The 24,494-nt window shown below is 45.7% G+C and overlaps 1 pseudogene; it reads left to right on the top strand.

Moving 5' to 3' along the window:
- Nucleotides 1-307: 307 nt before the first annotated feature.
- LOC136386207 (FUN14 domain-containing protein 1-like) overlaps nt 308-24,494 on the top strand; it is a 56,553-nt pseudogene continuing 32,366 nt past the window's right edge.

Genomic DNA, 24,494 nt, shown 5'->3' with positions numbered 1-24,494 from the left:
GCTGGCTTCTTTCATGATAGATGATATGAAAGAAGTATGATATCCTCAAGGTTCATCCATGTTGTAGCATGTGACAGGAAGGTCACAGGTTTTTAAATGTTTTCATTGAACGAAACATATACTGATGTGACCAATGAAGTGTTAGAAACATCTTTTAGAGGAACATACATTGGTGTTTGTATATTTAGCCGAGAAGGTTTTTGTGCAGTGTATGAGAGGCAATTTTTTCAAATTCGTCTGGCAAATATATTAACACTACCGGACACGATGCTTGTCACAGCTCTGTAGAGGGCCTGGGGGCCTCCAGATGTGCGCAGTGGGCGAGGGCAGGGCCGCGCACGGGACGGTGGCCCCGGCCTCGCGGGGCCGAGCTCTCCTCCTGCCGGCCGAGGTGCCCGGTGCGAGCGGCACCCCTGTGGCGGCTTGCTCGTTCTCTTTATCAAGGCATTTATAGTTTCTTTTATTTTCTTTTTTAATAACTTTATAGTTATTTTTATTTCATAGGTAATTTTTTTTTTCAGAGAGAGAGAGACAGGAAGGGAGAGAGAGGGTGAGAAGCATCCATCAACTCGCAGTTGCTTTCATTTCAGTTGTCCTTTGTTGTTTCTGATACGCGCCTTGCCTGGGGCTCCAGCCGAGCCGGTGCCTCTTGCTCAAGCCAGTGACCTTGGGCTTTCATGCCGGGAAGCTTTCGGGCTCAAGCTGGCGAGCTCTGGGGTCCTGTGGACACTCCCCCGCTTAACCCAGCGAGCCCGCGCTGACAAGCAGGCGCTCCCAGCCCGTGCCCTCTCGGGGTTTGATCCGGCGACCTCGGTGGTCCGGACGCTGCTCTATTCACTGCACCGCCCAGGGCAGGCTCACTTATAGTTTTAGAACTCCAGCTTATTTGCGGGAAAGTGAATAGCTAAACCTCTGTTGTTTTTTTATTGGTTTTTTTTTGTTTGTTTTGTTTTGTTTTTCTGAAGCTGGAAACGGGGAGAGACAGTCAGACAGACTCCCGCATGCGCCCGACCGGGATCCACCCGGCACGCCCACCAGGGGGCGACGCTCTGCCCACCAGGGGCGATGCTCTGCCCACCAGGGGGCGATGCTCTGCCCCTCCGGGGCGTCGCTCTGCCGCGACCAGAGCCACTCTAACGCCTGGGGCAGAGGCCAAGGAGCCATCCCCAGCGCCCGGGCCATCTTTGCTCCAATGGAGCCTTGGCTGCAAGAGGGGAAGAGAGAGACAGAGAGGAAGGAGGGGGGGGTGGAGAAGCAAATGGGCGCTTCTCCTATGTGCCCTGGCCGGGAATCGAACCTGAGTCCCCCGCACGCCAGGCCGACGCTCTACCGCTGAGCCAACCAGCCAGGGCCTAAACCTTTGAAAATAAGTTATTTGTTTGCCTTTGGAGCGTTGTTCGGAAGCAGAATCCAGCCCCGCCCTCTCTCTCCCCTCCTGGGCCCGGGCTCACCAGTGGGCCAGCAGCCCTGCCCCGTGGCCCTCCTGTCCTTCTGGGCTGTCCCGCTGGGCCTCAGAGGATCCCTGCACCTTTCTGGGGGGTTTTCCCTTTCTTTATGGCGGTGTCGTTGACATAAGAAACGAGCCGTGTAAAGTGTACAGTTCAGTGGCATTTACTAATTTACAGTGTTGTGCCACCACCATCTCTATTTCGAAAACATTCCGTCACCCCCCCCCCCCGAGTCTCTGGCCACTAAGCACTCGGTTTCCACCCTGCCCTGCCCAGCCCCGGAGACCCCAGTGAGCTCTCTGTCTGGATGGACTTCCCTGGTCTGCATGTTTCCTGTGAATGGAATCATACACCATGTGGCCTTTGTGTCCGGCTTCTTTTCCTCCCGTAACGATTTTGAGGTTCATCCACATGGTAACATGTGTCAGTCCTGGGTCCGTCTTCTGTCTGAGTGATAGCCCGTTCTTTGGTCAGACCACGTTTGTTTAACCATTCGCATCGCTGTGCATTTCGGTCACCTCCACGTCTTAGCTATGTAGATAATGTCGCTATGAACATTTGTGTCCAGTTTTTTGTGTGTCTTATATTTTGCTTTGTTACAACTTTGAAGGGCAGCCTGTCCATGTAGAATTTGTTTTTCTAAGTACACATGTATGTTTCTGTGCCTTTTGTCCTAAGAAAACAAAGGAAATCTTTGACAGTTCCAAAAGAGATGAGTGAAGGGACAGGTGACCGGCGAGACTTTCTTGATGGAGTCCGCTATACTGATGTGGGGCTGATCCAAGTCAGGAAAGATTTTCTTTTTATTTTTTTTTTCTTTTAATTAAGTGAGAGCAGGGGAGGCAGAGAGACAGACTCTCACATGCACCCTACCGGGATCCACCCAGCAAGCCACCTATAGGGTGATGACCTGCCCATCTGGGGCATTGTTCCGTTGCTTGGCAACCAAGCTCTGTTAGAGCCTGAGGCAGAAGCCACCCAGAGTCATCCTCAGCTCCATGACAGGGGCAACTTGCTTGGGCCATTAGAGTCATGGATGTGGGAGGGGGAGAGAGAGAGAAAGAGACTGAAAGGGGCGGGGTGGAGAAGCAGATGGGCGCTTCTCCTGTGTGCCCTGACTGGGAATCAAGCCCAGGACATCCACACGCCAGGCCAACGCTCTATCATTAAGCCAACCAGCCAGCGCCAGGAAAGATTTTTTATGAACTTCAAACACACATGTCGAATACACCATCTGAGTGATGCTGTGCCATTCAAGCTCCTGCATCCCATCCTGGACATCTTTGGGAATGTCTGCACACTTGAGAGAAGTGAACCCGTGCAATGACCAACTGCGAAGAAGTTTATGGTCCTTGAGGACCAACCAGAGCCCTGAATTCAGACTCTCACCAGATCTGATGTACTTCCTCCCTTTGCTGACCTTCTGGTTTAGTAATGCAGCACCCCCTTCCCAAGCAAGCAAATAAATTCAGTTTTATTTCACATAAATGAAGTTTTCAAATAAATTCAGTTTTGTGGTCTTTGTATCCTGTCTATCTTTGAATGATCCCCACCAAGGTTGGTAATATAAGGCAACTGCCATACTAATGAAGAGAAAGAAAATCACCCTTGAAGTAAAATCCCAGAGACTGTCTGATCCAAATAACTGTGCAGAGAGGAGTTCCATGTTCCTGGTACTTCATTAGGCCCTAGGTGGGATGGGGTGATTGCAGATACCAAAGAAAAGTATGATACCTCTTTAGAATATAGCTCTTATAAAAAGTCATGTAATTTTATACTTTAGCAATTTAAGCTAGCTTCCCATTATGATAAAGTCCTAAAGGAATAATGAATGTTACACATACCAAGATGAGTACACAATAGAGAGAATGGAAAATAGAAGGCTCAAGAATTTAGTGGCTGTCACTCTGCCACAGGTCAGAGACAATGGAAAGAAGATTCCAGATAGAACAGTACTGCCAACCCCATGAAGTCCAGGTATGTGACTCTGCATAGAGAATTTGTACTTATTTATAAATGATAAGTTTAAAAATCTTATTTCAGCCTGACCAGACGGTGGCACAGTGGATAGAGCATCAGACTGGGATGCAGAGGACCTAGGTTCGAGACCCCGAGGTCACCAGCTTGAGCGAAGGCTCATCTGGTTTGAGGAATAAAAAGCTCACCAGCTTGGACTCAAGGTCGCTGGCTTGAGCAAGGGGTTACTCGGTCTGCTGAAGGCCCATGGTCAAGGCACATATGAGAAAGCAATCAATGAACAACTAAAGTGCCACAACGAAAAACTGATGATTGATGCTTCTCATCTCTCTCTGTTCCTGTCTGTCCCTACCTATCCCTCTCTCTGACTCTCTCTCTCTGTCTCTGTAAAAATATAAATAATTAAAATAAAAATCTTATTTCAGCCTGACCTGTGATGGCGCAGCTGATAAAGCCTCAACCTGGAATGCTGAGGTTGCTGGTTCGAAACCCTGGGCTTGCCTGGTCAAGGCACATATGAGAGTTGATGCTTCCTGCTCCTCCCCCTTCTCTCTCCCTTTCTTTCTCTCTCTCTAAAAATGAATAATAATAATAAAATCTTATTTCAGTCTAGATTTGTTTTGAAAAAAATTGGAGAGAAACACCTAATTCTCCTAAGAAACTTTTATTCCTTAAAAGTAACAGAAACAAGTTAGATTCCTTGCTGGACAGACTTTTTCCAGGTTCTCATACCCACTTATCCCACCATCCAACTGATACCAGTATCATCTTTGGTTTTTGTTGTGTGCTGCCTCCTGAAAGTCCTATGCCCACCTATTAATTAGAGAAGGCTGAGTTTATTCTTGCTTGTAAGGACCTTGACAGTGGCTTTGTAGTGTTTTAGTTAGTTCAATATCTTTTTCTATAAAATCTAATAAAATAATCCATCTCTAGGACTTCAGGATTTTATCTTCAGGGGAACAATTTAATTGCATTTTGAAAAAATACCTAGACTGGCCCTGGCTGGTTGGCTCAGTGGTAGAATGTTGGCCCAGCATGTGGCTGTCCTGGGTTCGATTCCCAGTCAGGGCACACAGGAGAAGTCAAAATGAGTTTAAAAACCAAACCAAACCCAGCTATATAATTATAAGAGATAGCAGGTCAATGACATTAAAAAATGGCAATATTATTATCAGGAAAGGAGGAATTGATGGTAAGAGAACCTACAAGAGACTGCAGAGGGACGCTGTAGGACAGCAGAAGATACAGTTTAAGAAGCAAATATCAACAGATGGACAACTGTCACAGGGAAAGGGGAAGAAGGGATGCGATCAAAGAACGTGACGGGATTAGGCAAGTCACAGAGACATAACACAGAGATACAGACGACAGGGTAGCAATAGCCAGAGGGAAAGGGGGGTGGAGGTGGGGGCGGGTGGCAAAGGAGGGGACATGGGGGTGGGAAGAGACTTTGCATGGGGCATGGGGGACACGATGCAGAGTGTAGAGGGTGTTATATTGAGTGGGACACTTGAAACATTATCAACACACTAAATTTAATTTTTTTAAAAAAAAAGCAAGTGTCAAAAACTTGGTATGTCTCAAGCAACATGGAACTAAATATAAAAAGAAGAAAGCCTAGGATTGTCTTGAAAGATGCCACCGTGCACAGGTTGGGAAGAGGATAAGCTGGAAAGGATGGCTGAGAGGTGGTCGAGGAAGTAGAGAAAGAGTGGGAAAGTGGATGATGGTAATTTCTGGAAGTCTCAACCAATATACAAGTCAAGGTGACTCCAGCAACAGTGGTCAGACAGACTCTCCAGCCAGGGCCAGTCCGGGGCCAGAGAAGATAGGACCTGGGTTTCCCCGCAGACAGACTCTCCAGCCAGGGCCAGTCCAGGGCCAGAGAAGATAGGGCCTGGGTTTCCCCGCAGACAGACTCTCCAGCCAGGGCCAGTCCAGGGCCAGAGAAGATAGGGCCTGGGTTTCCCCGCAGGCAGGCTGATGGATGTGGCCTTTGTACATACAGCCTTCCTTTCCTCTGCATCAGCAGTTCCTAACACTGTAATTGAGATGCATGGCGCAGAATGAGGTTCTTTTATCTAAACAGGAGTTTTGTAGGCTTGGAGTGACTGCCGGGTGTGTAGGTCACACCAGTATGTGTGGAAGGGTGCCCATTATTTTCCATTAAAGATCCATTTAACTTCCTGAAACCTAAAAAGTCAGTCTATGTTAAAAGAGTTCTGACCCACTAAAAATCCCCTTTTCTATTTACTAATCAGGAATCTTCACTTCTCAAGTTTTAGCAATAATTTTAGGGAATGTTTCTAATATCTACAGGAAATATAGTACAACCGTCACACCCCGTTTCCATGCCATAAGCTGGGCAGAGCTTGTATTGTTCAGTCGTGGTGATCTGTGGCAATTAGGAAGTTTTTGAAACAACCCTCTCGTTCGTTATGCATATTGACTGCCCTTCTGGCCACGCAGGCTGTTTTTCCAGAGCATGCGGTGAATTGTGAAACACAAACAATGCACTGCACAAAATACAGGTATGACCAGGATGCCACTTACCTTGGATTCCTACCTCTCCCTGGCCTTCACAGGAGGCGCTGGCATTTTCAGAGCATAGGGAGTCGGGCTGTGAGGGTTAACTGGGGATGACCGGATTTGAACTGGAGGGAAGTGAAAGGTCCACTGATGTCCCAAACGCCTCTTGCACTGGTGGGAAAATTAAGGAGATGTTATCAGAGGTTATTGCGACTGGAAGATGAGTAAGCCCTAGAGACCTCATTCACAGCATAGTGATTCTAGTCAATAACACTGTATTATAGACTTCAAAATTGCTAAGAAACTCGATCTTAAATCTTTTCACCACACAAAAAAAGAAAAGAAATAAGATAATTATGTGGCATGATAGCGCTGTTAGCTAACACTATGGTGGCAATCCTATTGCATATAAATGCATCAAATCAACACATACACCTTAAATTTACACATTATACATCCATTTTATCTCAATTTTGAAAACAGATTTTGAAAAACTTTCATTGGCTAGAACATTTGAAAATGGCTAACAGCATCTACTCGGAATTTACCTTTTTAAAAAATACAATCAAAATCCACAGTCATGTTACCCAAAGCATGGTTCTGCGACCAGCAACATTGGCAGGTCGTAGGTGCCTAATAGAAATGCAGGCCCTCAGGCCCGTCCCAGATGCACTGAGGCATAATTTGCATGTTGCTGAGATCCCCAGTAAGTTTGCCAAGTGCTGCTACAGGAAACCTCCTGGTGGGCTAATAAAGAGCAGAGCCTCAGGCTATTTATGTGTTAATTTAAATTACTTAAACAAAATTTAAAATTCAGTCACGCTAGCTACATTTCGATGCTCAAGAGGCACACGTGGCTAGTGGCCAGTCTATTGGACAGTGCAGGTATAACATTCCCATCATGGCAGAAAGTTCTCATTGGTTCTCAGTTCTAGCCACACATTGGAATCACTGGCCACAGTTGTTTGGGTTTTTTTTTAACATGAAAAAAATCGAAGTTTCATACATTAAGGTGACCAACTTTTTTACAATGAAAAGGAGGACAAAAATAAATTGAAGAAAACAATATCGTAAATAAAAGAAACATTTTATTCATTGCAACAATAATACACTATAATATGATAAATGCATAATAAAAACATTTGTGATATTTTATATTGTAATTATGCTTATATGCCTATTAATTTTTAATAATAATTGTAAGAAAAAAGTACTCATTTAGATACAAATACGTCACATCACACGCAATGGATCGACTCTGCATCAATAGAATACAGACATTTACAGATTAGTCTTCCAATAGCAAAAAGGAGGACATGTAGGAGGACACTTTTTGAGGGAAGAGGGAACTTATGAAAGAAGAACTATCCTCCCTAAAGGCGGACAATTGGTCATTTTACATGCATACACATGGGAATTCACATAGACATGAAAATTCCTGAGACAGTGAGGCACGTAAGACATTTTGGACAAAGGAGAAAGGGGGTAAGGGCATATTAGATTTCAGAAGTGACAACAAAGGATTTTCAGGTAGTCCAGGAAGAGCAGAACACCCATGGTGGGCCAATCCTTCCTAGGCGACTCAGAAACAATGAGACACAGTGGGGGACAGGATCTAGTTAATAGGTCCCTACCTGAAGCCTTCTTATTTAGTTTTAAATGTTGATACAGAATGCTTTTTTAAGCCCTCATTCTACAAGCATTGAATCTTTATTGGAACCTGACTTAGTGTTTTCTAATAAGATGACCATTAGGAAAACAGAGATCTTGATCTTGATAAAAACCTCTCACATCTTTCACACTCAGATAATCACGTGATATAATGTCATTTAAATTTGTGGAACTCTAGGCTGTGGTGTCAGGTTCTACACAGGTAACTTTGTGGGTGTGATGCTTTCATTTTCCTTTTATTCGTTGAAAAGATTACATTCAAGTGCCTTGGCTGGTGGCGCAGCAGATAGAGCAATGACTGGAGCCCTGAGGTCACTGGTTTGATCCTGGGGTTCCCAGCTCTATCCCAAAGGTACCGACTCCATGCTAAGGGTGCCAGCTCAACCCCTGAGGTCACCGGTTCAAGCTCCATTCAGGGCACATATGCAAAGCAATCAATAGCACAAAAAAGTGGAACAACGAGTCAGTGTTTCTCTCTCCTCCTTCCTCTCTCTCAAAAATAAAAAAAAATTAAAAATATTACATTAAAACACTAAGAAAAACTTTAAAAGATTTTACACAGCCATTATACGATTTCTCTGACACAGTCATTTTTGTTCAGGGTCTTTACACTCTAGTCTTTACATATTTGCATATTTTCACAGGTCACCCCAGCCTGGCTGTTTACAACAATTACAAAACTAGCTCTCTGTACATCAGACCCCAACCTACAGATTATACAGAAATACCATCTCCAAACGCCTGCCTCTGGTTCCTTGGGTAAGGGGTGAGGGGAGGGGGGTTCTGGTTTGTCTCACATACATTGTTATACAAACATAATGCACCTCTTGCAGCCTTTGCTTCTATGAGAACTGTGGTGTCCAAGGGACCCAGGTTGCTATTGTGACGTCTTTTCCATTGATGTCTCTTGCTGATTCTGGCTCATAGACATGACTTTAAGAATCTCCCAGAGTCCCTCAACTAGGTTACATTCATAGAGTGGTTCTTTAGGAAGATTTGCCCGGCAGGGTCCTTTTATTTACTATATCTCCTCGTTCCAACAAGAGCCCCTGGAAGACCTGTTTGACATTGGACTACAGTAGTCCCCCATTATCTACAGAGAATACTTTCCAAGTCGCCCAGTGGGTGCCTGAAACCACTGAGAGTACTAAACCCTATAGAGACTATGTTTTTTCCAAACACACGTACCTTTTCACTTAAAAGAAGCATTTTACGGCTTCTCGTTGGCATGTCCGAACTGCCAGCATCACTACCCTTGCACTTTGAGGCCATTATGAAGTAAAACAGGGGTGACTGCACACAAGCACTAAGATCCTGCTACAGTTGACCTCATAACTGAGGAGCTACTGAGTTCCTGACAAGCATCTATATTGCGGAGATTTGGGCCAAAGGGGTGATTTACATCCTGAGCAGAACAGTGCACAATTAAAAACATGAAATGGTTTTAGAATTTTCCATGTAATGTTTTTGGACTGGGGCTGACTGTGAGTAACTGAATCATCGGGAAGCCAAACCACTGATAAAAGAGGACTTGTCTGTCCGTGGAAACATCTTCCCTAACCCCTGTGTGAATTTGGACTCTCCCTCTTTTGGGGGTCAGTAAGGAGTGACCCGTATTCTTGATGGGGCTCAGTCCTAGAGGTGGGAGCCAGCCGGTGACCCTGCATGGCCAGTCGCTGTCCTCACCGGGGCTAGGACTAGGATGAGGCAAGTGAGGTGCTCACTCTCAGAGGCATGCAAGTGCGGGGTTGAAACTTAACTTCAAATTTTGATGCTGTGCTTGCTCATCATGGATTTTTTTTTTTTTTTGGCCTTAATTCTGATATTTAAAAATATTTTTAATTTTGATTACTGAAGCCGTTTTGTTTGGCATTCCATTTTGTAAAAGTGCCTCACTCACCTTTCCATATTCCCAAGCCCTGGTCCTGGTTTCTTTATCTCTCATTCAAATAGAGCCTACAGCTCATTCCTTGAAGTCATACCTGATATAAATCCCTCCCAGTACCCAGTTTAGGCCTGCAGCTACACATAGATGAGTGTTACCTAGTTGTAATCACACAGGTCACCATTTTTTGTATGATGTTTAACCCTTTGAGTGAGGTTAACCCTTTGAGTGGTACCAACGTTCAGGTACGTCCTCACTCAAAGGGTTAATTTTCATAAACAACTGTTTCATACAGAATTTTCCTTGTTCCTAGGCTTCCTTTATTGCCTCTTTTAACAGCTGCAAGACTACCCACTCGGCTGATGCACTGTACTTAACAAGTCTCCTATTATTAGTGAATTTCCAGTTCTCATTCAGCAAAGAGTCGTTAGATCTGCAAATGAGCTGAGAGAGATCGATTGCTCTGCCTAATAAGGAAGGAAGCTTTTTTTTAATGATGTCTTAGAGTTTGAGGGTTTGAGGAATTTTTGTTTGTTTGTTTTCTGCAGAGAAGAGTTAAGAAACTTGTTGGAAACCTGAAACACAAGTTGGAAGAAATTGCGGAGGGACATTTTAAAAAGAGAGATGTGATTCTGAATTTAAGGTATTGGCTATATGAAGCCACAATGGGGACCCCTGCTGTTACTGCCACATCTTCCGTAACTGGCTGCCACAGTGTGACTGACCCTTGAGACATAAATAGGGAGCTATTAACATGCTGTTTTGCATGTATACAAAAGAAACCACTAACAGGTCAATTCCATCTCCCAAAGGCAAAGACAGGATTTCTGTGTGAAAAAGAGAAGAGAGAAGAGAAAAAGAAATGGCAGACATTTGAAGATGGTGCCATTTGTTTTCTTTTTTTTTTAAAGATTTTATTTATTGGCCTGACCAGGTAGTGTTGCAGTGGATACAGCATCGGACTGGGAAGCTGAGGACCCAGGTTCGAAGCCCTAAGGTCACCAGCTTGAGCACGGGGTTGCTGGCTTGAGCATGGGATCATAGACATAAGCCCATGGTCACTGGATTGAAGCCCAAGGTCACTGGCTTGAACCCAAAGGTCGCTGGCTTGAGCAAGGGGTCACTGGCTCAGCCAGAGCCCCCTGTCAAGGCACATATGAGGAAGCAATTGATGAACAACTAAGATGCTGCAGTGAAGAATTGATGCTTTTCATCTCTCTCCATTCCTGTCTGTCTGTCCGTATCTGTCCCTCTGTCTTGTCTCTGTGTCTCTCATTTAAAAAAAAAAGATTTATTGTTCTAGAGAGAGGAGAGAGAAAGAGAAAGGCATGGGGGGAGGAGTGGGAAATATCAATTTATAGTTGCTTCTTGTACATGCCTTGACCAGGCAAGGCTGGGGTTTCAAACCAGGGACCTCAGGGTTCCAGGTCGACGTTCTATCCACTGCGCCACCACAGGTCAGGCATGGTTGCCATTTGTTTTCTTTTCTTCAGCATCTCTTCTGATTCTAATCAGCTGGCAGTAAGCAAAGATGCCAGTGCAGATGCCTACCATGGGGAGCTACCAGGAACACACCTGTAGTCAAACCACATTAGCTTCTGTTAGCTTGCTGCAGCTAGCAAGAACTCACTCCAGGGACCATGGGGCATTTGAGTAAGATGGACCAGGCAGGAGGGTAATTACAGGATTTAAGCAGGTACTGAGGAAATCTTAAGGAAGAGGGGGCATGTTCTAAATTCCCTGTTATCAAGAAGCAGAACTGGCCCTGGCTGGTTGGCTCAGCAGTAGAGCGTCGGCCTGGCGTGCGGGGGACCCGGGTTCGATTCCCGGCCAGGGCACACAGGAGAAGCGCCCATTTGCTTTTCCACCCCCCCCTTCCTCTCTGTCTCTCTCTTCCCCTCCCGCGGCCAAGGCTCCATTGGAGCAAAGATGGCCCGGGCGCTGGGGATGGCTCTGTGGCCTCTGCCCCAGGCGCTAGAGTGGCTCTGGTCACAGCAGAGCGACACCCCAGAGGGGCAAAGCATCGCCCCCTGGTGGGCAGAGCGTAGCCCCTGGTGGGCGTGCCGGGTGGATCCCGATCAGGCGCATGCGGGAGTCTGTCTGACTGTCTCTCCCCGTTTCCAGCTTCAGAAAAATACAAAAAAAAAAAAGCAGAAGCAATATAACAATTCAGCATTTTCTTTTCTTTGAAAAATGGGGAAATTAAGGAGGAGCTAGAATTGTGATAGGTAAAAGAGCAGCGTGAAACTTATTCATCAAAGGTGGACTATTCATCCATTTCCTTGTTGAGAAGTGGCCTTATTTCTATCTAGTTCCAAACATGGTCACGGAGTGGCCTTCTCTGGACTTTCTTTTCCAAGAGTGCTATTTATCTTCAGGTGGGAACATCAAACCCCACCTACCAGCAAGGCTGTTTCTCACTTCCTCTGTCTTTCCTGACAAGGTCAGCCCCCAGGACATCAATCTGTGTCTAGGTCCACAGCAGTCAGAGCACTCTGCCCTTTAACCCCTGGGTCAGACATCAAGGGGATGATTTTTGTTGTATACAGACAAACCAGGAAGTCCTAGGAGTCTGCTGTCACGTTTGGGACAGGGTGTTCTGCTGTGTCCATTGGTGGCTTTCAATTGCACCCGCCTTTCAGTTAGGCTCTCATTCGGTCTTTCTGAACAGATGCCTATGCAGGGTCTTAGCTGCAGTTCCCTCCCTCCAAATGCAGATGCTGAGGCAGCAGCATGTGTACGGGTTTGACTGTACGAAGTTCTCCCTCTTACCAAGGGTAGCTCACCCCTCCGGGGCCCCCCTGAGGGCCTGTACAAAGTCCACCTCAGAATGGCCCATCCACAACCTGGAGGAGGGGAATCTTTACCCATTTTCACGTGGCTTTGCCAGAATGACTGAACAGCCCCACAGGGGGCCCCTTCCTGCCAGATGTTAAACTTCAATATGTGAGAGATTGATGGATAAATGAAAAAACAATGTTTGCCCCTGAGAGTTTCTTTCTTTCTTTTTTTTTAGCGGGAGAGAGAGAGAGACAGACAGACAGACAGGAAGGGAGAGAGATGAGAAGCATCAACTCATAGTTGCGGCACCTTAGTTGTTCATTGATTGCTTTATCATATGTGCCTTGACGGGGTTGGTGGGGAAGTCCAGCTGAGCCAGTGACCATGGAGTCATATCTATGATCCCACACTCAAGCCAGTGACCCCGCGCTCAAGCTGGTGAGCCTGTGCTCAAGCCGGATGAGCCTGTGCTCTAGCACATGCATTTTCGAACCCGGGTCCTCAGTGTCCCAGGCCCATGCTCTATCCACTGTGCCACCACCTGGTCAGGCTGCTCCCTGGGAGTTTCCTATGATTTCTGTGACTACCATGTTAGCAGGATCAAGTCCCACAGAAGTTGAAAAACCTTACACCCGACTTGGCTGGCCTGGCTTTATGTAGATGATGTCCCTGGCCTCTTAGAGCTTCTGTGAGCAATCAGACAGAGCTCTGCCTGGCTCTCCCATGCCACAGAGAGAAGATTCTGTCTTTTGGGGGTGAAGGCCCTCTCTGGCAAGTGCATTTCCCCATAGGCCCAACCCGCTCTGGGCCCAGTAACGAGAAGAGGAATAAGAGGGAAAGAAGAGAGAGACTAGCTCTATCCGGCCCCTAAGCCACCAGATTGGCAGCACACTTTCTCGGGGAGCTCCAACTTGACAGCATACTCTATTTTTAGCAGTATAACCCCTGCAAAACCCTGGACAGTCACGTTTAAGCATTCAGCAGGTTAAGAATCATTGGCCAGAACTGAAAAGGAGCCCAGAATGTAATGATTGAAACTGGTAATGTACATAAATAGCTGGACCACTTTGTCTCTTGTTCAAAATCCTATTGTATTTGTGAGCAATTTTCTTCCACTTCAAACTCTCTCATTATATACCCTTTCATTCAAAATGTTAATTCTCCCTCCTCTTGTAATGTAACCATGCACTAATCATTTCTGGGATGGGAAGACATATTCCTAAGTGAGACTCTTCTGAAGAGCTGAATTAAACAGTGGGTTTGTTGCTTTAATTTCTTCTCTAACGGTTAATAGAATTGCCAGCAAAGAGTTTTTCCAAAGTCTTAAAAATTATCCATGATAATATTTTTGTGCAAATGAAATTTTGGGGGGCCAGGTGGAGGTTTATATCTCAGCAATTGAAGTTAAAAAAATTAAAAAGACCAAATAACAAAAATATGTTGCCTCCAAACATTTACCCAAAAATGACTTAATAGTTCATAAAAATACAGTGAACTCTTGTTCCAAATAAAAGTAAAACCATGAAGGTATGGGTTCTAGTGTTGGGTTTTCTGGTTACTAGCTTAGTGACCTTGGGCATGTGTCTGTACCTTCCAGCAAGTTTGTAAGTACATTTATACAAAAATGATAGAAATCGGATCAAGAAACACAAAGAAGATAATAGCAAAGAAATTTTATGTAAAGAAGAGAAAAATCAATGTGGTGGGATGAGGAAGAAGTCAGATATTCTCCGGCTGGTTTTGTCTACTATAGCTTCTGTCTGGCTTCCCTCAGACTATCTAAGCGAGTAACTTACGGTCTCCTTAGCAAAACTACCCTCTCAAGGATGTCAGCCATGGGAAAGACCAACCAAGTCTTTTTTTTTTTTTTTTTTTTTTATTTTTCTGAAGCTGGAAACAGGGAGAGAAAGACAGACAGACTCCCGCATGCGCCCGACCGGGATCCACCTGGCACGCCCACCAGGGGCGATGCTCTGCCCACCAGGGGGCGATGCTCTGCCCATCCTGGGCGTCACCATGTTGCGACCAGAGCCACTCTAGCGCCTGAGGCAGAGGCCACAGAGCCATCCCCAGCGCCCGGGCCATCTTTGCTCCAATAGAGCCTTGGCTGCGGGAGGGGAAGAGAGAGACAGAGAGGAAAGCGCGGCGGAGGGGTGGAGAAGCAAATGGGCGCTTCTCCTAAGTGCCCTGGCCGGGAATCAAACCCGGGTCCTCCACACGCTAGGCCGACGCTCTACCGCTGAGCCAACCGGCCAGGGCAGGACCAGCCAAGTCTTAACTGTGTTTGAACTTGAGAGATAAACTAGCAATTGGCTCCAAATTATCTCGTTTACAAATTTTAAACAGAATCTACATATGGTTCCTACTGTGTCCAGTATCACCCTTTATTACTCCTGAGAAGCAATTTTAAAGATCTGAGCATTTTTGAGAGCCTCCACACCCTCAGTCCCCACAAAATAAAAATAAAAAATCCCCAGGCTATACAATGCACGGTGTGATCCACTACACCGAGAGCCCACTCTTCCCCTCCCCCATAGCCACACCCTTTGCCACGGGATTCTGTGGTGCCCTCTGCCACGGTACTCAGCCAGGTGCAGAGCCTGGATTTGTGGGGCCCAGTGTAAAATGAAAAGGAGGGGCTCCTTGTTCAAAAAGAAGCGAGTGACGCATCACCCACTAAAATACAGAGCTGTTTTTCTCTCTTCCACAGACTCTCTCTCTCTCTCCTCTCTCAACTTGTCATGCCAATTTTATTTGCTATTTAATGCCATTGTAAGTAAACAAAAGTTTTAAACGAGTGGCATGAATTTTACCCTTCATCTTTATATTTTGTAAGAAAGGGCACCTGATGCTGGAACGCGATGCGAGGCGCAGGAGGCAGCCCCCCTCCCCGCGCGAAGATAAATACGCCGCGTCTCCCCAGGACCGAAGGCTCCTCCACTCCAGAGGCAGTGGCATGCTGATCTCTGAATCCCCGGGGGTGGGCATGGTGCCTGCTACGTCATAAGCAATAAATATATATTTAAAGGGGAAACGGAGAGAGGAAGAAAACGAGTTTAAAAATCAGTTTTGGGTCCTGGCCGGTTGGCTCAGTGGTAGAGCGTCAGCCCGGCGTGTCGATGTCAGGGCTTCAATTCCCGGTCAGGGCACACAAGAGGAGCAACCACCCCTACCCCTCTTACCTCTCTCTCGTGTGCTCTCTCTCTCTCTCTCTCTTCCCTTCCTGCAGCCATGGCTCGATTGGAGTGAGCTGACCCTATGTGGGCACTGAGGATGGCTCCATGGCCTCCTTCACACTAAGAAGAGCTCCGTTGCTGAGCAACGGAGCTACACCCCAGATGGGCATAGCATCGCCCCCTAGTGGGCATGCCAGGTGGATCCCAGTTGGGCGCATGTGAGAATCTGTCTCTCTGCCTCCCCTCCTCTCACTGAATAAAAAAAAAAAAAAGGAAAGAAACAAAGGATGAAAGAAAATCAGTTTTACTTGTGAGACTGGGGAGAAGTTGGCACACTCACACATCACTGGTGGGAATGTAAAACGATGCACCTGCTTTGGAAAACAAGCTGGCAGTTTCTCAAGAAGTTGAACATTGCCTGACCAGGCAGTGGCACAGTGGATAGAGCGTCGGACTGGGATGCGGAGAACCCAGGCTCAAGACCCTGAGGTCGCCAGCTTGAGCATGGGCTCATCTGGCTTGAGCAAAAAGCTCACCAGCTTGGACCCAAGGTCGCTGGCTCGAGCAAGGGGTTACTCAGTCTGCTGAAGGCTTGCGGTCAAGGCACATATGAGAAAGCAATCAATGAACAACTAAGGTGTTACAACAGCAATGAAAAACTGATGATTGATGCTTCTCATCTCTCTCTGTTCCTGTCTGTCCCTATCTATCCCTCTCTCTGACTCTATCTCTGTCCCTGTATAAAAAATAAAGTTGAACATTGAGTTCCTTTAGGATTCAGCAATCCTGCTGCTAGGTAACTGAAAAGCTACGGTCACACAAAAATTTGTTGGTGAATGGCACTGGCTGGTTGGCCCAGCGGTAAAGCGTCGGCCTGGCATGCAGGGGGGCCCGGGTTCGATTCCCAGCCAGGGCACATAGGAGAAGTGCCCATTTGCTTTTCCACCCCCCTCCCCTCTTTCCTCTCTGTCTCTCTCTTCCCCTCCCGCAGCCAAGGCTCCATTGGAGCAAAGATGGCCCGGGCGCTGGGGATGGCTCCTTGGCCTCTGCCCCAGGCGCTAGAGTGGCTCTGGTTGCAGCAGAGCGATGCCCCAGAGGGGCAGAGCATCGCCCCCTGGTGGGCAGAGCGTTGCCCCTGGTGGGCGTGCCGGGTGGATCCCGGTCAGGCACATGCAGGAGTCTGTGTGACTGTCTCTCCCCGTTTCCAGCTTCAGAAAAATACAAAAAAAACAAACAAACAACAATTTGTTGGTGAATGTTCATAGTAACATTATTCATAATAGCCAAAAAGTAAAAACAACTCAAATGTCCATCAACTAAAAAAGGGATAAATAAAGTAGGGTCTATCCATACAATGAAATATTATTCTGCCCCCCAAAGATGAGGTCTTGATTCATGCTACAACATGGATAACCCCTGAAAACATTATACTAAGTGAAAGAAGTCAGACACAAAGACCACACACTGTATGATTCTATTTATATGAAATGTCCGGAACAGGCAAATCTATAGAGACAGAGAGCAGACCATGGCTGCCAGGAGCCGGGCAGAGGGTGAGATGGGGAGTGACTGGACACAGCGGTCCTTGTGACTGTGACAGAGTGTTTGGGAGTTAGATAGTGATGACATCTGCGCAACTTTGGGAGTATACTAAAACCACTGAATTTTATGGGTTGTGAATTATATCTCAATGACAAGAAAACAGGTCTGCATAGGTCCATTTCTTACTAATGGTGTGACCTTTGAAAAGTATGCAACCTCACTGAGCTTCAGCTTCCTCAACTATAAAGTGGAGAGAAATAGTACTTAAGTCACAGAAGGGTTGGTGAGGGTAAGTTCAATATCAAATGTAAAGGAATTTGCACCAAGCGGTCTTCAAGCCCTCTGCTGCTACTCACAGCCCTCAGGTTCAGGGCCGGCTCCTGGCTGGATTCAGGGCAAACTGACACAACTGGGGGGTAGAATATGGAGGAGCATTCAGCGAGAGACTGGAAGGATCCATGTTCTCGTCCTCCTCCCAAAGTGGATTCTCTCCCTTTCCCTCATCGGGTATTTCGGCGCAGCTGCTGAAACTGCTTCTTTAGAGGGGCTTTCTTCCTCGGAGGGACCAGGTGCGACACAGGGGCAAAGGAGCAAGAAAAACACTGCCTCTCCAGAACTGATTGTGCTCTAGGCTATAAGGGGCAGAATAACAAGGCTTTCTGGACTTCTGCGTGGTCCAGCCTCCCTCAGCACCTAGTGGGCAATAGTGGGTACAGTGTCCATGGTTTCTTGCTGGACTCAAGGCATTCAACAGCAATACAGTTTCAGGGAAGAGAGGGGAGCCCCAATGCCTGGCACAACCAAGGCTAAAGAGATTCGTGTTGCACTCCAGGCAGCAAGGGTCAGATACCTGTTCAAACAGAATGTCCTTGAATTGTATTAGCTTAAAATTATTTAGTGAGGGTGTGCTATATACATAAGGAGTGTTTTCTAATTTCCACCAGAGGGCGCTGTCTTCCTCCTTGGTCACCACACCAATGTTCCACAAGAAGGACTACTGGAGTTAACTGGTACCATGTGACCAAATTATTATAGGAAAGTTTTAACACCATGAATGTGACTCCTCCCAATCTACACTTTTAATCCTAAAATTTCCTCCAAACACTGGTTCCACTTTTCCAACCTTCTGTTTCCTATTTCTGCCTAGATATAGAGCCGACCACTACAGAACTCATGATGCCCCAAATTGAGCTCACTATCTTTCCCCCCCAAACCTAGGTTCTCATCTCAGTATGTATATCTAGGACAGCCGATTCTATTCTGCAGAATGTGAACTGCAAAAGGGTCCCCAGCCACACTGCCTCCCAATTCACACACCCAGAAGAAAGCAGCATCTTTTTCTACTGCGCACAGAGGCACCGTGATGGTTAGCAGCAGTCCTGAGCACCACACTCATCTCAGGTACTCAACTTGGTCAGAATGCATATAGGTGCTTTTCCGTATTCAGCGTCCATCACTATCCCTGAGTGGCCAGGTCATATTTTTTCCCCGACAATCCATCACAAATGTTGCTTCTGACATTAAACCTTCTCTGAACTGCTTCCTCTTCTGTACTCCCCCCCAACTCTGTCAGATCTTTCCCATCTAAATTTTCAAAGCACCTTACCATACTTGTATTGTGGCATTCACCCCCTTCTGCCTGGTACTCAGCTATTTGTGTGTATGTGATTTTTAAAAAACAGCATTAAATTTGCCATCAAAGCCATTATAAGCATTATAGTTCAGTAGTATCGAGTATATTCACACTGTTGTGCAGCAATCTCTAGAACTTTCTCGTCTTGCAATACTAAAACTTTGCATTCATTAACAATCAATTCTTCCAGCTCTTGTTAACTACCTTTTGACTTTCTGTTTCAATTATTTTGACTGCTCTAGATACATCAGATACCATATTCCCCCATGTATGAGATGCACTGTATTTCAAAAACTTTGGGTCTAAAAACTGGGTGCATCTTATACAGTGGTTGCCCCAAAATTAAGGTGCATCTTATACATGGAGAAACATGGTAAGTGGAATCGGACAGTACTTATCTTCTTATAACCGGATTCTTTCACTTAATACGATTTCCTCGAGATTCATCCATGTTCTAGTATGTGTCAGAATTTCCTTCTTTTTTTTTACTATAAAATGAAGACTCGGATGACGTCAGAGTAATGGCGGGGTAGGAAGCGATACCGATAAATCTCCCCCAAAACTCAACAAGATCTTCAACCAGAAACAGAAAAACCTATACTTGGAGCTTCCAGATGCTTCGCAATACACCCAAAGGTATGATTGAGTGAAAAATTGGCTAAATATATAACCAAACCCCGAAGGAAATAGGGAGTAAGAAATGCTCCGCCTTCCTCACTAACCTAAACAGGGCGGCTTTCTCTGGTAACTGTGAATATAGAAACTGAGGCGGGCAAAGGGGGTGAATACATCCAGGCCACGAAACAAACGGCCGAACCAGGCTGTGGCACGGAGATCCAAGCTGAGGAAAATCTGATCCTGTGGCAACCCGGGCAATACAAGAATTTCCTTCTTTTTAAGGCTGTGTAATATTCTATTATTATGTACAGCCTTCATTTTATTTATCCATTCATCTGTCAATAAACATTTGGGTGGATTACCTGCACATCTTTTTTTTTTTAAAGACTTTATTTATTCTATTTTTAGAGAGGAGAGAGAGAGAGAAGGGAAGAGGACCAGGAAACATCAACTCCCATATGTGCCTTGACCAGGCAAGCCCAGGTTTCAAACTGGCAAACCTCAGCATTCCAGGACGACGCTTTATCCCATTGCACCACAACAGGTCAGGCTACCTGCACATCTTTACTATTGTAAATAATGCTGTGATGAACACAGCTGTGCAAATATCTCTTTAAGATCCTGCTTTGAATTCTTTTGGATGTATAGCCAGAAGAGGAATTGCTGGGTCATGTGGTAGTGCTATTTTTAATTTTTTTAGGACTCTCCATACTGTTTTCCATAATGGTTGCACCATTTCACATCTCTACTAATGGTGCACAAACGTCCCAACTTCTCTGCAACCTCAACAGCACTTGTTATTTTCTGTTCTTTTGAAAATGGTACCTAGCTATTCAGAATAAGTGGCTGTATGCATGTCTTAGAACTGCTGTAACAAATAACCACAAACTAAGTGGCTTAGAACAACAGAAATTTATTCTCTCATAGTTTGGGAGGCCAGAAGTTCCAGCCCAGGTGTTGGCAGGGCTGGCTCCTTTAAAGGCTCATGGGAGAATCCGTGCCATGTTTCTCTCCCAGCCCTGCTGGCTGCTGAACTAAGCTTCTTGAGATCAGGATCTATGTCATGTTCATATTTGTTCACCCCCACGTGCCTAGTAGAGTGCCTTAGACATAGAGAGTGCTCAATATGTATGCTGAGTGCATAGGTGCATGGACTGATGGTTGGCCAGGTGATAGATGTTGTCTACTCTATTGGACTGACACCTTCTGCAGTCAGAACTGGGAAGTATGCAGTAGGGACTCATGTACCCCATAGAAACTTGGTCATTCCAGGAATGACTTAAAAATATAGTGCACAGAATTCAATGCAAAAAAAAACCCACTCAGGGCTTCATAGCTATGTAGCTTAAATGGAAAGCTTCTCCTAGTTGTGAACATGCATCCCAGATGAAGCCTGGCCAGCCCTGGGAGATTAAGGTAAACTTGGCTGAAACCCCAAGTTTCACAATGAGAGTCCACAGCCCTACCCACAATTTCTGCATATTCTCAGCTCTCTACTTCAGGGTCCTAATTTGTTGTTCCTGTGTGTGTTCTTGATTCCATTCCTTGCCCAAGGTCAGACCCTTTACCAGATGCTGTACAAGATCACCAAATGCCTCCCACCACAAACATTTTGTATGTTTAGAACTTCACTAAAGGTTTGGGGGTTACGTAGTACTGCCCCCAGTCTTCAGCCATCTTGCCCACTCACTCCACTTCCTCCTTGTTTTACTTTTCTCTTCCCCTGCCCCTCTCTGATTCAAAACATGAATTCCTTTCCTGTCTAGTGCCAGGCAGTTCTGCTCACACTTCCACCCCTTGACATCTCAGCTTCTACTCTAAACAGGCTTCTTTTAAAAATGTAATGAAGGCAGGCAGGCAGGCAGATAAGGGGGAGGGGGAGGAGGAGGGAAGAAGAAGAAAGGAGGGAGGGAGGGAAGGAAAAGAAAGAAGGAAGGAAGGAAAGAGAAAGAGAGAGAGAGAAAGAAAGAGAAAGAGAGAGAGAAAGAAAGATGAACAACTAAGAAAGGAAGCTTTGAAGGAACTGGGATCTTCTAAGAGCAATTCTCATACTAGATATTGAAATAATATTTTCTTTTCTTGTATTCGATAAGTATTAATAAGTTAAAGTTGGAAATTCTTTAAGCAGGGAGAGAAATTTAACAACAGCATTTGCTTCACTTGCTGTAGACTTCCCCTAAACCTTGGCCTTCTTACCAGAATGAAGCAATCCTCTTCTCGGGTTTACATTTAATTATAATTGCAACTGTCATGATGATTAAGCCTCTCCCTTTGTCACTGTCTTTTCTTGGCATCATTTCTTTGGCTCAGCTTGCGTGCTATAGACCACGTATGAATCACAGAGAATCTGTGCTTTTTAACTGTGGTGAAACCATAGGCAGCTTTTTGTTTATTTCCAGACTCAGTTCCAAAACAGCTGTTAAATGTTCATCCTTGGTTTTGTCATCTTATTTCAGAGAATTGTAACGGCAGCATCTTCTGTTTTTAATTCTGCAGAAAGCAAAAAAGAACTCCCCAAAATGGTGTGCTGTGCGTAGGTGCTAGTGAATGACTTGTTTCCTCTCGTTTCCTTAATCAGGAAATTTCATAGTTCAGCAGTGGCAAGGTTCCCATGAACGTGGACCTGGCCGAAGCCAAGCTGTGTGAGACACTCGGCCATGGAAACAGCTTGCTCGGCAAGCCTCCGAGTATTCCAAACTGAGGCCAGCCAGAAGCTTCCATTTGACACAGTGGTGAGGAAAGCTTGTAAATGTTTCGTGGTTAGTGACGGTTCCATCTCAAGTAAAATCAATCAGCTGAAAAGTACTGCACAAGGTCGTCAGTCAACTAATAGATTGGACACAAATCGGCTGGTGGGTTTTACTTTAGAGAGATTTCCTTCGTGAAAACTGCTGGTGAATGATGGACACACTTAATACCTTGTGATATGAAAAAGCACTCAGGAAAATCAAGATAAATTGGGCCTGGGTACAAGATACTGCTTCGTTTCGAATCATTGCTTGAAGGCGAACAGCTTACCAAAATGGCCATTTTTAAATGCCATGGGCCACGTTTAAACTGCTTTTTACCAAAGGTTTTCACAACCATGGCTTACATTGGAATACCTCATGGAGAGCTTTGGGGAAAAAACTGGGCCCTATCCCAAAGATTTTGATTCATTGGTCTGGAGTGAAACGTGGACACTGGTCTTTTTAAAGTGCTCTCTGGGAAATGCTAACGCACAGCTGGGATTAGAGCCACTGCTTTCTGAAAACCACAACTGCAAACCGCCTTTGAAACCTACACATTGTGTACAGTGACCCACATTGCGGTTGTGCACATTGCAATAAGTCAACTCATTTTAGATTTGCCTGTCTTTTAAGTCGAATTTGTTCTCCTATCAGAGATAAATTAGCCTCTGACAAATAATCTTTGGCAAGCCTCACACTCACTTCTGCGTTCTTTCTCCTCTCTCCCCTGCTTTTCTCTGCACAAGTTTTCTTTCTTCTTCCTCTGCAGGTCAGACTCTTTCATTCCTGCCCCTCACAGTTTCTGAGCTTTTCCATCTCCGCTGTCCTAGACCCCCAGCTAGAGTTGAGTCTCATGGAATCGAACCTCCAATTTCCCTGAGAAAGAGAGTCTGATTCTCGTGGCTTGGAAAGCTTGCTCAACCTCGGACAATTGCCGGGAACCAATGAGATGGGAATAACTGTCCAAGCACTGCTCCTGCAGGGGATCACTTTGACCAATGGCGGCGAGGGTGAGGAAATTTAGCGGGACAATTCCTGGTGACAAGGCAAATCACTGGCTTTTTAGCTAGGTAGACACCTCAAAATATATCCACTAGAGAATTCAAGCTACCTCCTGGGGCATGCTCATCCTCACCCTCTGCTGGATATCTTTCCTACTTGCTCCTTTAGATGCATCTACCTCTGGAGGATCCAAGCTTTGGGCTGATTTTTTAATTCCTGGTGGCTTCCAGGCATTGAATGAGCATTATATGGGATAGAAAGGTAGAAGAGAAGTACTTTTATGCCACAGAAAGAGGAGAATTAGATCAAGGAAATAAGAAGTAGATTTTAAGCATCAAAGCATGACAAATTATTTCCAAGAGAACTGGATTAAGAAAAGAATAGTACATATTAAGCATGAAAGCTTGATGGATTGTTTTATGTGGCTGCCTTTGAGTCATTTTTTTCCAACCAGATGACTCAGCCACCAAGAGATTCTTCTGCTATATGATCAATCTTACTTTATCGCTAATATAGCAAGTTCAAATGAGGATGCATTTCTGATTAAATGTTGCATTGGTAAATCGGCCTGTTTTTCTGTCCTTACGCTCACTTTTTATGAAGCATCATCTTCCAACAGTGACGTCTGAATCTATAAAAACAGACTCATCAGGGCCCTGGCCGGTTGGCTCAGCGGTAGAGCGTCGGCCTGGCGTGTGGGGGACCCGGGTTCGATTCCCGGCCAGGGCACATAGGAGAAGCGCCCATTTGCTTCTCCACCCCCGCCCCCCCTCCTTCCTCTCTGTCTCTCTCTTCCCCTCCCGCAGCCAAGGCTCCATTGGAGCAAAGATGGCCTGGGCGCTGGGGATGGCTCCTTGGCCTCTGCCCCAGGCGCTAGAGTGGCTCTGGTCGCGGCAGAGCGACGCCCTGGAGGGGCAGAGCATCGCCCCCTGGTGGGCAGAGCGTCGCCCCTGGTGGGCGTGCCGGGTGGATCCCGGTTGGGCACATGCGGGAGTCTGTCTGACTGTCTCTCCCCGTTTCCAGCTTCAGAAAGAAAAAGAAAAAAAAAACAAAAACAGACTCATCAGTATATTTGAATAAAAAAAGTTAAGTGGTTGAACTTGGGCATAGGATCTTAAGTTTTTATGGAATAATGTTGTGCAAGATAGAACAATAGAGATATTTAGGAAAAGGGCTCTCTTAAAGGCCAGACGTATATTGGTTAATATTTTGGCTTTGTAGCTTAATGATTCAAATCCTGGTTTCTGCCTCTTTACTGGCTGTGCTATCGTCAGCAAAATACTTCATTTCTTATCATAAAACAGGAATTGCAATAGCACTGCCTCTGAAGAGTTGGGTAAGGTTTACTAATGGATTGTATCAGTTAGGGATTGTACTGGACTGCAAACGACAAGAGTCCCTGAGTAAACAGTTTCAGAAGACCAGGGGATTAGTTGTTCTCACTCACCCGGAAGCCCAGAGGTCAGCAGTCACTGGCCTTGGTCAAGAGGCTCAAAGGTTTCA

The sequence above is a fragment of the Saccopteryx leptura genome, chromosome X (genome assembly GCF_036850995.1).
Source record: "Saccopteryx leptura isolate mSacLep1 chromosome X, mSacLep1_pri_phased_curated, whole genome shotgun sequence".
NCBI classification, from domain to species: Eukaryota; Metazoa; Chordata; class Mammalia; order Chiroptera; family Emballonuridae; genus Saccopteryx; species Saccopteryx leptura.
The sequence above is the reverse complement of the archived record's forward strand: the minus strand, read 5'-3'. Positions and strand labels throughout refer to the sequence as shown.